Source organism: Mastigoproctus giganteus, chromosome 10 (genome assembly GCF_048544385.1).
Source record: "Mastigoproctus giganteus isolate SK-2022 chromosome 10, ASM4854438v1, whole genome shotgun sequence".
NCBI classification, from domain to species: Eukaryota; Metazoa; Arthropoda; class Arachnida; order Uropygi; family Thelyphonidae; genus Mastigoproctus; species Mastigoproctus giganteus.
This window is the reverse complement of record NC_143584.1, coordinates 45,690,562-45,706,404: the sequence shown is the minus strand read 5'-3', so window position 1 is coordinate 45,706,404 and position 15,843 is coordinate 45,690,562.

Below are 15,843 nucleotides of genomic sequence, written 5' to 3'. Positions count from 1 at the left end.
ACACAGTTGAGTCATATCTTTACGCGGATGACCTCTCCATTTCCTGTCATTCCCAAAGCATGAGATCAATTGAAAGGCAGCTTCAGATATCACTGAACAAAATACAACAATGGGCCAACCTTAACGGCTATCGACTCTCACAACAGAAAACAGTCGCCATCCATTTTTGTCGACAACGCAAACTCCATCTGGATCCTGAACTCCAAATTTCCAACTTCTCCATCCCAGTCAATAGTAACATCAGATTTCTAGGATTAATCCTTGACAACAAATTAAATTTCTTAGACCATATTAAAAATGTACGTACTTCCTGTTTAAAAAAGTTAAATATACTCAGAACTTTATCCGCCCTAACATGGGGTGCAGATCGCACTTCCTTACTTCGGCTATACAGGGCATTAATCCGATCCCGTCTTGATTATGGTGCTCCTGTCTATGATTCTGCCAGAGCAAGTGTATTGCGCTGGCTTGATCCAGTTCAGCACAGCGCCTTGAGGACTGCACTTGGGGCTTTCAGAACATCACCAGCACATAGCCTCTACATTGACGCTCATGAGCCCCCGTTAACACTACGTAGGAAAACACTGCTACTGAAATATGCTGTCAAAATACAAAGCTGTGCCTCGCACCCAATTCAGTCATATTTATTTAATCCACCACTAGAAAACCTCTACAGAAGTAAGCCTAGTATAGTAAAACCAGCTGGTCTTCGCCTTCTTGAACTGATGCAAGTTTGGAAAGTTCCCATTCATTCTGTACATGAAGTAGTAACATGCACTCAACCACCATGGACTCCTACTCCTCTACCCACCTGTGACACTTACCTTTGCCAGTGGGGAAAAAATGTTCTTCAAGCATCAAATGTGAAACAACTTCATGCAATTCACACTCACAAATATTTTGACTTTTCTCCAATTTATACAGATGGCTCTAAATCTAACTCAAATGTTGGAGCAGCAGCAGTGTTCCTAAATACCACTATTTCAGCAGCCCTTCCACCTGAATTCAGTATATTCTCAGCAGAATTATATGCAATTAAACTAGCCTTAGAAAACCTCTGTTCTAACTGCTCACTAAAATTTGTTATTTACACTGATTCCCTCAGCTCAATTATGGCATTATCTAACTCCACAGATAAAGTTCACCCTCTTCTAAATGAAATTAGAAGATTATTACTGCAGATTGAAGAGCGCCACCAAATGATCACCTTCTGCTGGATTCCATCCCATTCTGGAATTTCTGGTAATGAACTGGCCGATAAAGCGGCAAAAAATCCATCTACCTTAGATTTAACCACTATCCCTGTTCCAGCATCAGACTACCCACAAATCATTCGTGACGCATGCCTAACAGAATGGACAGCACTCTGGCACTCTCAAACACATAACAAACTTTTTCAATTTAAACAGGATCCTAGAATCTGGCGTTCCAGTGTCCGTTCATCCAGACGAGAAGAGGTACTCCTTTCAAGATCAAGAATAGGCCATACACATTTGACTCACCTTCATTTACTCACAGGAGATGATCCACCACAGTGTCCACATTGTTTTCTAAATCTGACTGTGAAACACATTCTCATCGAATGCCCACACTATAATCAAGACAGAAATACAACCCTGCTATCTTTGGTTAACCTTCGCAAACCAATAACTCTAGAGAATGTCATTGGTGACAATGCAAATATTCCTGAATTTTTTAACTTTCTGAAGAAAATTGGAGTTTTTAGTCATTTCTGATTTTTGCCTCTTCTGACATAAGAAGAAATTCTCATATATTATTACAATAAAGGAATAGGCGCATTATAGCCAAAGCTGCTTATGCGCCAGAAAACCCCCACAACAACAACAGCAACAACTAATTAGCAATAATCAGCATGGCTTTCGAAAGAACAGGTCCTCCTTAGATCTCATGATCAAAGCTGAGTTTGCAATTCGTAATGCCTTTGTGAAAAATGAACATCTTGTTATGGTTTCCATAGACATAGAAAAGGCATTTGATACTACCTGGCGTCGTGGCATTCTCAGTGACCTCCATGCTCTAGGTCTACGAGGCAACCTTCCTATATTCATCCCCTCGACGTGGGCACCTGTACGTGGTGAGGGGACCTCCCAGTGATGCTGCTGGTTTTCCAGATTAGCATCACTGGGATCCAACGCCCATACCTTGGTTCCAGGGTTACATCGTTGGAATCCGGCGTGTGCAGCCGTGCGCCGCGACCCGTGGAAGCGGAAAGGGGGATCCTGGTGGTTGAGGGGCCCAGCCTTAATACACCACTTTGGCCCCTGCTTCGACAAGACGGGAGGTCCCGGATCGGCTCGACTGGGATCAATCGGCGGGTGGTATTTTACTGCTAGGGTCAACTGCGTTCCAATAAGTCTCCCTCCCTTTGGTCCTGGGACGGAATAAAGGCTTATTGGTAACGTGGGTATGGTGCTCTAAGCGAACTCGGCGTCCCATTCGTGTACGCAGTACCTGCTAGTTCACGAGTGGGCGTCCCCTCGTTGGGCTCGGTGGTGGGTGAGGTACTTAGGCATCAGACACTTTCTCTTTACTCTTATGAGTAATTTAAATCTTTCAAACCCCTCTGGGGCCTCCACGAGGTCCCTACCTGAAACTGATGAAGATAATGTATCATCAAAAAAGAAACACCGAACAGAAGCTGCACCACCTCCTGTACCTCGATTCCTTATCATACATTCTACCGGTGAAAAGGAAATAGGTAAAATGTCGCCCTTCTTTATTCAGAAGGGTCTAGAAGGGCTGGCAGGGTCCCCGAAGTCGGTAAAACGACTTAGATCGGGTGACCTTTTAGTTGAAACTTCCTCAGTGCGACATTCAGAAATGCTTCTCCAAGCAACATCTCTTGGGGGCATTCCAATTAAGACATCACCACACAGGACATTGAATACATCGCGTGGCGTAATTGCCGAGTGGGATCTCCTTGAAACATCTGAAGAGGAGATATGCACAGAACTTAGTGATCAAGGAGTAACAGCCGTTAAGAGGATATTTATGCGTAAGGAGGGAAAACTAGTCCCAACTAGGGTTCTTATCCTTACATTTAACACACCTAAACCGCCTACCTCCATCAAGGCTGGTTATCTGAACTGTCCTGTAAGACTGTATATTCCAAACCCGTTGCGATGTTTCAAATGTCAAAAATATGGCCACTCTCAGATGTCATGTCGTGGATCACCTGCTTGTGCCCGCTGTGGAGCAAAAGAACATGACACAAAGGAATGTTCTGCCTCGAAACCAGCATGCCTGAATTGTGGCGGTGAACACCCTGCATATTCAAGAGCATGCCAAAGATGGAAAGACGAGAAACAAATTCAAAAACTTAAGACTGAACAGAACATCCCATATATGGAAGCAAAGAAACAGGTAACACCAGTAAACAGTGGAAAATCTTATGCACAAGCAGTTTTAAGGAAGGTTTCAATTTCAACCCAAACTGATATTTCAATATCGCCACGTGATTCTTTTGCACCCCAAGCTAGATACTTGATGACACAAGCACAGCAAGATAAAGCAGTCGCTACTCCCATTTCAATACCACCCAAGGAAGTAGCACCTAAAGGAAAATCACCTCCAACTAAAACCCCGCCTGTTATTAGTGAGGTACAGGAGGAAATGGAGGTAAATGAACAAGCTGAAAGTGTGGAAGAATCTATTCTGGATCTTCATCCGGAGGAAGAAATGGATATAGGGCGCCCTCAATTTCCCAAAGGCAGAATAAAACCGAAAGCGGGCCAATCAAAACCCGCATCACTTCGGAAGCCAGTCAACGGTTCCACTAATTCCAAGTAATAATGGCTAAATTACTGCAATGGAATTGTCGTGGATTCCGACAAAATATGGAGGATGTCAAAATGCTAATGCGCAAACACGAACCTGTTTGCTTTTGCTTGCAGGAAACGTACCTAAGGGCAAATGATGACCCTATCTTGCGAAATTTTACTGCTGTTCGTAAAGACAGAAACGGGGATGGTCCGGCTCATGGAGGAGTCGCAATCCTAGTGGGCAACCATACCCCTTTCTCACAAGTTCAGTTGAACACTAACTTGGAAGCAGTAGCCATTCGTTTAGCTATAGGGTCTTTACTTACAATATGTTCTATATATTTGCCTCCTGGGACACACATTTCCCAGGCAGATCTTGACGATCTTATTACGCAATTGCCCTCTCCTCTTCTACTTCTTGGAGACTTTAACGGACATAGTGCTCTGTGGGGTAGTGCAGAAACTAATGAACGAGGTCGTATTGTTGAACGTTTTCTCGACAATAACGGCCTTTCGTTACTAAATATGGGAATAAACACCTATTTCCATATGGCTACCCGTACTTTCTCTGCCATCGATCTTTCCATCTGTTCGCCCTCTCTGCTACCTTTGCTTTCCTGGGAAGTGGAGCAGAATCCTTATGGAAGTGACCATTTCCCCGTAATATCTACCATTTTGAATGGACAACCTTGTTATCCATTTAGAATTCCACGCTGGAAGTATGATGAAACAGACTGGACTAAATTTTCACTGCTCGCTGAATTTGATCCTGTACAAATTCAGCAGGAATCAATTGATGAAGCAGTGAAGTATATCACAGAGTCTATTATCCACGCAGCGGCCACTGCAATCCCAAAAACATCCTCCCGATTTCCACGCTTTCCAAAGCCATGGTGGAACCAAGATTGTAAAGAAGCAAGAAAATTACAAAATCGGTCATGGGGAAAATTCCGACGTTACCCCACCACCGCAAATCTTATAGCTTTTAAACGTGCCCGTGCCAAAGCACGATTTATACGCCGACAGAGCCAAAAGGAATGCTGGGTCAAGTTTACATCCTCAATTAACCAGATGACCAGTACCAAAGTTGTCTGGGATAAAATTCGGAAGATGAAGGGTAAATACAAATCAGCCCCTTCATCTATGTTACAACATAATGGTTGTACATTAGCAGACCCAACTGCTATTGCCAACGCTCTAGGAGAAGTATTCTCCACTATATCTGCTGAAACCTCATACTCTGCTGAGTTTCTAGTGTTAAAGAAGAAAGCGGAGAAACAAAAACTTAACTTCCCTTCAAGTAAAGCCGAAACTTATAACCTGCCTTTCAGTGAAGTGGAATTAACCATTGCACTTGCTACCTCGAAAGTGAGTGCCGCAGGGCCAGATGAAATTCAGTATGAGATGATAAAACATCTATCATCTCACTCTCTAGAGCTGTTGCTACATCTCTACAACCGAATTTATTTGGAGGATCAATTTCCCGTTTCTTGGCGTAGGGCAACTGTCCTCGCTTTCCCAAAGCCAGGAAAAGATTCCAAAATTCCTAGCAACTATCGTCCAATTGCTCTGACCAGTTGCTTATGTAAGATTTTGGAAAAAATGGTGAATGCCCGCCTTATATATTACCTTGAGGCAAACGACCTTCTGAACAAAATTCAGTGCGGCTTCCGAAGGAATCGCTCCACTTTGGACCATTTAATCCGACTGGAAACAGCGATTCGCGATGCGTTTTTAAAGCGTGAGCACTTGGTATCAGTCTTTTTTGACATGCAAAAAGCTTATGACACAACCTGGAGGTATGGTGTTTTAAAAGACCTCTATTCTTTGGGTCTGAGAGGCCACCTCCCTATTTTTATCAGAAATTTTTTATCTAAACGACTCTTCCAGGTTCGTGTTAAATCCAGTGTGTCTCGCCTTTTTTGTCAAGAGGAAGGAGTTCCCCAAGGCTCTGTCCTCAGTGTTACGCTGTTTGCAGTCAAAGTTAACTCCATTACAAAACAGCTTCCTCCTTCAGTAAATAGTGCCTTGTACGTTGATGATTTTAGTATTTTCTGTCACTCCTGTAGCATGAGAGTTATTGAACGACAATTGCAACAAGCACTCAATTACCTTAGTTCCTGGGCTTTAACCAATGGGTTTACGTTTTCTGCGCAAAAGACCGTTTGCATGCACTTCTGCCGCAAACGGAATCTACATCCTGACCCGGAACTTAGACTTGGACAAAATCCAATTCCTGTGGTAGCAGAAACAAAATTTTTGGGACTTATCTTTGATAAAAAACTGACATTCCTACACCATATCCGTCAGCTTAGAGCAAAATGCATGAGGGGTTTGAACATGCTCAGTGCTATCTCCTCCAACTTTTGGGGAGCAGATAGAAGCACATTATTGGGTCTATACCGAGCACTTGTTCGCTCTAAACTTGACTACGGCTCCCAAGCTTACTCTTCTGCTAGAATTTCTGTACTCCGATGGCTTGACCCAATCCACCATAAAGCCATTCGGATTGCCACAGGGGCTTTCCGTACTTCGCCTGTCCAAAGTCTATACGTTGAAGCCAATGAACCACCATTGATGCTTCGACGTCAGCAATTGTCGTTACAATATGCTATAAAAATAAAATCCCTGCCTGACCACCCTACGTGGACATCTATTTTAATGCCACGGTGGGAAAATCTATATAATACGCGTAAAACTGCCAGTCGGTCTTTTGGTATCAGGATCCAAGAGCTGGTTCATGATATTAGCTTCACGTTGGATAATATATCAACGTCAGTCAAGCATGTTCTTCCCCCTTGGAATATACGATCTCCGTCTTGTGACTTCAGTCTTAGGAGTTGGCTGAAAGCTAACACATCGCCATGTATATATCGGCAACTCTTTGCAGCACACCTTGCCGAATACTCTGAATTCTTGCCGGTTTATACAGATGGCTCGAAATCTGAAGAGTTTGTGGGATCTGCTTGTGTCTTTCCAAATAAAACGATCTGTAGTCGTATTCCAAGTGAATGTAGCATATACACTGCAGAGCTACACGCAGTAGAACTGGCCTTGGATCATATAAAAACCCACCACTACCAAAGGTGCATGCTATATATGGACTCTCTAAGCGTATTACAGGCCTTATCCAATGTGAGAAACACTCACCCAGTGTTATGTCGGGTGCAGCAAATATTACACTCCCTCTTAGAGTTAAATTTCGATATTCGCTTTTGTTGGATCCCTAGCCATGTTGGTATCAGAGGCAATGACTTAGCTGATGCAGCAGCAAAATCAGCAACGCCACAAAGTCGCATCCGCTTATCAGTCCCCTATACAGACTGCAAGCAACTGATCTACAAAAAATTATGCGCGCGTTGGCAAGAATCTTGGAATGGGTGCCCTACCAACAAGCCGAATGAAATTAAGCCTGAAATAATGCTTTGGCATTCTAGTCAGCGCAGGGTCCGACGGGAGGAAGTAATTCTTGCTAGGCTACGCATAGGACATTCTCACCTGACGCATTCGTATTTGCTGAGGGCTGATGATCGTCCTGTGTGTAGACATTGTAAAGCAATTTTAACTATCCGTCATATTTTAGTCGAATGTACATATTTTAGTAATGAACGCCGTTCGTGTTTTAACCATCTGTCTGAGCCCTATACACTCAGGCAGATTTTATCCGACGATGACAATGTGTCAGATGTATTTAGATTTTTACAACTGATTAATCTACATAGTTTTATTTAGATTGCCCTAATATTTAACATATTGTAAATGTTTTATGCCATATTTTTGTGTATAATATATTAACTAGATACGCTATTTTATTTTTTTACACATTTATATTTTATTACCTTAGACTTGGCGCATGATAGCCTTAGATGCTGATGCGCCATTAAACTTCTAATAACCAACCAACCAACCTATATTCATCAGGAACTTTCTCAGGACTCGCTCGTTCCAAGTTCAATACCGCAACACGCTTTCTATGACATTTTTGCAGGAAGAAGGAGTGCCACAAGGGTCCATACTGAGTGCAACCCTCTTTGCCCTAAGAATCGATTCCATCACAAAAGATCTTCCAAATACTGTTGAGACCTACCTTTATGCCGATGATCTCTCTATTTCTTGCCATTCTCTGAATATGAGATCCATTGAACGGCAGCTGCAGATATCTTTAAATAAAGTCCAAAGGTGGGCAGAGTTAAATGGCTATCATCTATCACAGCAGAAAACTGTTGCAATCCACTTTTGTAATCAACGGAAAATGCATACAGATCCCGAACTTCAGATGCAAAACTTTACCGTTCCAGTGACTAACAACATCAAATTCTTGGGATTAATCCTTGACAGGAAACTGAATTTCCTTGAGCACATTAAATCTGTGCGTATATCCTGCCTCAAAAAGCTGAACATACTAAGAGCTTTATCTGCCTTGTCTTGGGGAGCAGATCGTACATCTTTGTTGCTCTTTTACAGAGCATTGATCAGATCCCGATTGGATTATGGTGCTCCTCTTTATGATTCCGCCCGTAAGAGTACATTGAGATGGCTGGATCCTATACAGCATAGCGCATTGCGGATTGCACTTGGTGCTTTCAGGACATCTCCTACTCATAGTTTGTACATTGAAGCTGATGAGCCCCCCCTTCACCTCCGCAGAAAAACGCTGCTTCTAAAGTATGCAGCCGAATACAAAATTGTGGTCATCATCCTGTTCAGCCTTACCTCTTTAATCCACCACTTCAAAACCTCTATAGAAATAAACCCAGTAAAATAAGACCAGCAGGCTTACGCCTCATTGAGTTAATGCAGAGTTGGAAGGTTCAAATTTTCAACAGGCAACATTTAATGAATTACTCCCAACCGCCATGGATTCCGCCTCCTCAGTTATATTTGGATACTTATCTTGACAAATGGGGAAAGAATCGTCTACCAACACTCAATATGAAACAACTCCATGCAAGCCATATTCAGAAATACGTTGATTTTTTGCCCATATATACTGATGGCTCCAAATCACATTCAGCCGTTGGGGCAGCGGCAGTATTTCCCTCTACTATCATCTCAGCTGCCCTTCCACCTGAGTACAGCAGCTTCTCCGCAGACCTTCATGCAATAAAATTAGCTTTAGAAAACCTGAATCTCAACCCATCTGTAAAATATGTTGTATACACAGACTCTCTCAGCTCAATAACTGCAATGCAAAACTCCTCCTACAAGGCTCATCCTGTGTTAAATCAAATTGGAAGACTCCTATTACAAATTGAAGAATGCCATCAATCAGTGACCTTTTGCTGGATCCCAGCCCATTCGGGGATAAAGGGTAACGAACTTGCTGATGAAAATGCTAAAAATCCGTCAACCTTTGATTTAACCTCCATTCCGGTTCCAGCCTCTGACTACTGTCACATCATACGAACAGCAGGTTTCGCGAAGTGGAAAGAGCTATGGCACACACAAAAGAATAATAAACTTTTTAAAGATAATAATAAAATTTTTATTATTATCTTTATTTTCTCTTAGGAGAAAATAAAGATAATAATAAAAAACTCTATCAGTTGAAACAGGATCCAAAGCATTGGCGCTCTAGCACCAAAACAGTGCGAAGAGAAGAAGTGGTTCTTGCACGGGCACGTATTGGACACACATATCTGACCCACCTCCATCTGCTCAGAGGCGAAGATCCTCCTCAATGTCCATACTGTTCAGAAAATCTAACAGTCAAACATATTCTGATTGACTGCCCTCAATATCAACAGGACAGAACATCCGTCCTGTGTTCCCTGAGAAATCTACGAGAACCAATGACATTGCAACATATTATTGGAGATGATGCAAACATCAACGAGTTTTTCTCTTATCTGAAAATAATCGGACTTTATGATAAATTCTAAAATATCTCTGTAAACGCAACCAAGCTGTTATGCCTAAGTTATGTTTTTAGCTATGCTTAAATTTTGTGTTTAGCATTTTCATGTGAATAGGCGCATTATAGCCACAGCAGCTTATGCGCCGATAAACCCCCATAACACACACACACACACACAACTGGAAGATCTACCCTTTTCTTGATCTCTATCATCCCCCCCCCCTTGGTTTTTGCCTTTTCACTTTTTGATATATATATGTATGTATGTTTGCGTATATATGCTAAAAACCAATATATATATATACAAATACTTAGTATATATATTTATTTATGTACTTTTTTTTATTATTATTTTTTTGTTATCTTAGTTAATTATTTTTATTAATTTCTTTCTCTTCCTTTCGGGTTTTTTTTCCCTCTGGAGTGGGCCCCAGAGAAGGAAAAAAAAATTTTTTTTTTCCTTTTTTGTCTCATACTCTGAGACAAAAAAAATTGCATTATTTTCAACAGAGTTTAAATGGGATCACCTAGATCGTCGACAGTGAAGTCTGCCTTATACGCATATTAACGAAAAATCTGTAAAATATTATTGTACAAGTAGGGCAGATACTTAGTTATTTAGTGCAATATGAAAGCAACTCTTAGCGAAGTACCTTCACAATACGTACACAATAAAACCGTATCCTATTTGCAGGCCCCGGGTGCCAAGCGTTCCGTGACCAAGCGATTTCTTTGCGTATCTCAAAGCGTTATCTCTAAAGAGCCTTCAAGTGATAGATTATATTTTGTTTCAACAACCGTTTTCTTTATTTATTAATTAGTGTAGCTCTTTTGCACTAGAAGAAGTAGGCAAAGGCCCAGAAAGGAAAGTTACCTTTCTGTTTTTTATTTCTAATAGTACTAACTAACTAACTTAGCCGCTTGGTCACCTTGTGGCACTGCTCCTGCCTCCCCGTGGCGGGGCCGGAAATCTGGGTGGTAAAACCAACCCCCAGGGCCAAAAGGAGCAAAACATGGACTGTGACAATTTTCCACCGATTAGGACTGCAAATCCAAATACACTGGATTTGCACATACCCGATAATGACTTATCCAATCCAAAGAGACTGAGGACGGATGCTCCCCGAATGGAAAACCCAAGTTTTCTGATTCTGCATTCGCTAACTAACCAATCGTTGGGTAGTTTATCACCATTCCTCATTCAAAAATGTCTTGAGAGCGTAGCTGGCTCCCCTAAAATGGTACGACGACTGAAATCTGGCGACCTGCTTGTTGAGACCACCAACTCAAAACACTCTGAGTCTCTACTCAGACTCACCTCATTTGGTGGAGTTTCAGTTAAAGTGTCCCCACATGCCACTCTTAATTCATCCAAAGGTGTTATTTCTGAATGGGACCTGATGAATGTATCAGAAGAAGAAATTGTTCAGGAACTGCAGGACCAGAAAGTCACACAGGCAAAACGAATTATGATGAAAAAAGATGGAGAACTCCTTCCAACTCGTAGCATAATTTTGACATTCAGCTCACCTAATTTACCTTCATCCGTAAAAGCAGGGTATTTGCATTGTCGCATTCGCCCATATATCCCGAACCCAATAAGATGTTACAAGTGTCAGAAATTCGGACACTCACAAACAGTCTGTCGAGGAGACCCCGTATGTCCTAACTGTGGTTCAAAAGATCATTCCCAGGCTGACTGTAAAGCCCAGGCTCCACTCTGCGCCAATTGTAAAGGTAACCATCCAGCCTTTTCTAAAAACTGTGAACAATGGAAATATGAGAAAAAAATTCAGAAATATAAAATAGAAAAGAAAGTTTCATTCCCAGAAGCCAGAAAGCAAATACAACTAATCACACCTAGACGCACGTATGCTGAAGCCGCTAAAAAGTTTCATTCAGTATCGGTGCAGACTGATACATCAATACCTCCAAATACCTCTATTTCAGAATGGGCTCGTTCCCTGCTCAGTTCTGCACCCCAACCTTCAAAGCAACAGATTTCTACTAGAGCTAACAATACACCAGTCACGATACCACCTTCTGCCGGTGCAGATCCCGTAAGATCCGTCCAAGCAGATAACGCAGATTCTAATCGAAAACAGACATTTGACTCCTCCCTTATGGATACTAATGAAATTTCCAATCAAGATGATACCGAAACCATTCTGGAGATCCATCCAGAGGATGAAATAGACCAAAGACCGGTTTTCTCAAAAAGAGAAAGGATTAAAATTGACCGTGCCAAACAGACTTCCAAAAAGCAGTCAGATTCAGTTCCTTCATCTAAATTGAAATAATGAACAACGTTGTCCAATGGAATTGTAGAGGCTTTAGGAGCAACATTGATGACATATACGACATAATTAAGCAGCATAAACCAGTGGGCATCTGCCTACAGGAGACATATCTGACTCCTCAGGTATCTCCTTTGATAAAAAACTATACTCTTTTCAGACAAGATAGACCTATTGCAAATAATGCTCGTGGTGGAGTAGCCATACTCATAGATTCGCGAGTCCCATGCAGACGCATTTCTTTACAAACCTCTATAGAAGCCGTTGCTACCCGAATAGCAATTGGCATCACTCTGACTCTTGTTTCGATCTATCTACCACCCAATCATCCGTGTACTATTCACGAACTTGAAAATCTTATAATGCAGTTGCCAACCCCTTTCTGTTTATTGGGCGACTTCAATGGACACCATCCATTGTGGGGTTCTCCCAATGCAGATGGACGAGGGCAACTCATTGAAATGCTCATTGACAGACAAAACTTAACCATCCTAAATACTGGTTCACCCACTTACATCCATCTCCCAACAGGAACAGTGTCTGCAATAGATCTATCAATATGCTCTCCGATCCTCTTTCCTAATATTGAGTGGACAGCTCTAGATGATCCACTAAACAGTGACCACTACCCATTGATCTGTAAGATCCAAACATCACGCTCTTCAACTGCAAAAAACCAAATAAAATGGAAATTTACCAAGGCAGATTGGGCCAAGTATACCTCTCATGTTTCATTTGATAAACAGATCATTGAATCCTTCCCAATTGACACAGCCACTGATCATATCACCAAAGAAATTCTAGCAGCTGCATCCATTGCCATCCCACAATCACAATCAGTCACCTACAGACCCATAAATTATTGGTGGAACGATGAATGTAAGAATGCCAAAAAAGAAAAAAACCGAGCGTGGAATATATTTCGCAAATACCCTACTACCAACAACCTTATAAATTATAAGAAACTAAGAGCCAAAGCCCGACACATCAGAAAGGAAGCTAAAAAAAACTCTTGGATCCGATTTGCGACTTCAGTAAATAAAAATACTGATGTAAGAACAATATGGAAAAAAATAAGACAGCTAAATGGCAAATTTCCTCCATTATCCTCGCCAATATTCAACTGGAATGGACAGGAGCTCTCTAGTCCTGCAGAAATTGCGAATACTCTAGGGACAATATTCTCCCAGTTGTCTGCCTCGAACTCGTATGATCCGTCATTTCAGAAGATCAAAGCCTCAGCCGAAAAATCAAAACTTAACTTCAAAACCGCTGCTTCTCTACCATACAATCAGACACTTACTATGATTGAACTTCAAAAAGCTATATATTCCTCAAAGAACAGTGCTGCTGGTCCAGACGGAGTATATTACATAATGCTTCAACACTTAGACAATAAATCACTGTCATTGCTGCTGACCTTTTACAACCGTATATTCATTGAACATTCATACCCCACTCGCTGGCATCACTCCTATGTAGTGGCAATTCCCAAACCAGCCAAAGATCATTCTATCCCTCACAATTATAGACCCATCTCTCTTACCAGTTGTTTGAGTAAAACATTAGAAAAAATTATACACCGCCGATTAACATGGTATCTGGATTCAAAACATCTAATCTCTGATAACCAGTTTGGTTTCAGAAAAAATCGCTCATCCCTAGATCTTATGGTTAAAGCTGAAACAAATATCAGGAATGCATTTATACGAAATGAACATCTTGTCATGGTCTGCCTTGACATAGAGAAGGCCTTTGACACCACCTGGCGTTTTGGTATCTTAAAAGATCTTCATTCCCTTGACCTGAGAGGTCACTTACCATGCTACATACAAAACTTCCTTCAGTATAGATCTTTTCAAGTTCGCTATAGAGAAGTCTTCTCACAAATCTATATACAAGAGCAAGGAGTACCACTAGCAGGGCTCAGTTCTCAGTGCTACTTTATTTGCATTGAGAATAAATCATATTACCAAATGTATTCCCAAGACTGTGAACTCATATCTCTATGCTGATGATCTGACTGTTTCCTGCAGTTCGCCGAATATGAACTTCATTGAAAGGCAACTACAAATCTCACTAAACAATATTGAACTATGGATGACACAGAATGGTTACAGACTATCTCATCAAAAATCGAGTGCCATTCACTTTTGTAACAAACGAGGGATGCATCCTGACCCAGAGCTACACCTAACAAATCATCCTATCTCAGTTATGAGTAGCATTCGCCTCCTCGGTCTAATTTTTGATAGGAAACTTAATTTTTTAGAACATATCAAATATCTCCGGACAACCTGCCAGAAAAAAATGAACATTCTCAGAGTTCTTTCTTCTACAACATGGGGTGCTGACCGTTACACCTTACTTCACCTGTATAGAACTCTAATTAGATCTCGTCTTGATTATGGAGCCCCGGTGTATGACTCTGCTAGGGAGAGTGTGCTAGTACGGCTTGCTCCTGTTCAACATTCTGCCCTTAGGATTGCTACAGGTGCTTATAGAACATCGCCAGTACAAAGTCTCTACGCCGAAGCCCATGAAATTCCACTCTGCCTCAGAAGGAAGGTGTTACTTTTGAATTATGCCGCTAAAATTCAAAGCATGCCTACCCATCCAATTTGGCCTATACTTAGTGATCCACAGTTTAAAATGTTCTACAGAAATAAACCCAGAGCAGTCCAACCTACTGGCATCAGATTGCAGGCTCTATCTGAAAGCTGGAATGTGCACCTTGAAAAAGTCCTCCAAGATCCAAACACTTCAGTTCCCCCATGGTCCTGGGTTAATCCATCCTGTGACAATTACTTCCTGAACTGGGGAAAAGATTCCCTTGCAAATATTAACGTGCGACAACTTCATACTTCTCACACACAAAATCATCCGCATTTCATGAAAATATACACAGATGGATCAAAGTCTGATAGTGGAGTAGGTGCTGCAGCAGTTTTCCCTTTTAACACCATCTCTGTATCTCTGCCTACTGAATGCAGCAGTTATACAGCTGAGTTATTCGCCATTAAACTTGCCCTAGAAAATATTATTCATTGCTCCATTAAAAAAAGTATAATATATACCGACTCGCAGAGTACACTAGTAGCCCTACAAAACATCTCCTCACCAACCAATCCTTTAATACAAACCATAAGAAGTAAGATGATTCTTATTCAGGAACGCCAGCAAGTAGTCATCTTCTGCTGGATCCCAGGTCACACTGGGATCCCAGGAAACGAATGCGCAGACCATGCTGCAAAACATCCATCTAACCCATTATCTTCAGGCTTTTGTGTTCCATATGTTGATTACAAACCTATGATACGAAGGACATGTAAGGAACAATGGACACTTCTATGGCAAGCTCAAACGGGTAATAAGCTATTGGAAATAAAATCAGAACCACAGTTATGGACCTCTAGTTTTCGCACTAACAGAAAGGAAGAAGTCATCTTAACCAGAGCACGAATCGGCCACAGCCAGTTTACTCACCTATTTCTCCTCACAGGAAATGATCCTCCACAGTGTTCTCAATGCAACTGTCAGCTAACAATGAAGCACATTCTTGTTGAATGCACTCTGTACAAACATGCTCGGCAATGTTCGTTCAGCTTCCTTCCAAATCTAAAAGAACCTCTAAAACTCTCTCATATCATAGGCAACGATGCTAATCTCTTGGAGTTATTCTGTTTTCTTAAACGAATAAAACTATATGATCGTCTCTGACTGTTTCCATAGCAGTCACCATTGATAACTTTCATATCACTGATAGGCGCAATATGGTCTAAGCAGCCCTTGCGCCAAAAATAACAATAACAACAACAACAACAACAACATCCTATTTGCATAATCATGGTTTATGGCCATCGTAGCACGAAGCATTGCCAGTATCTCATCACTGAAATACAAAATA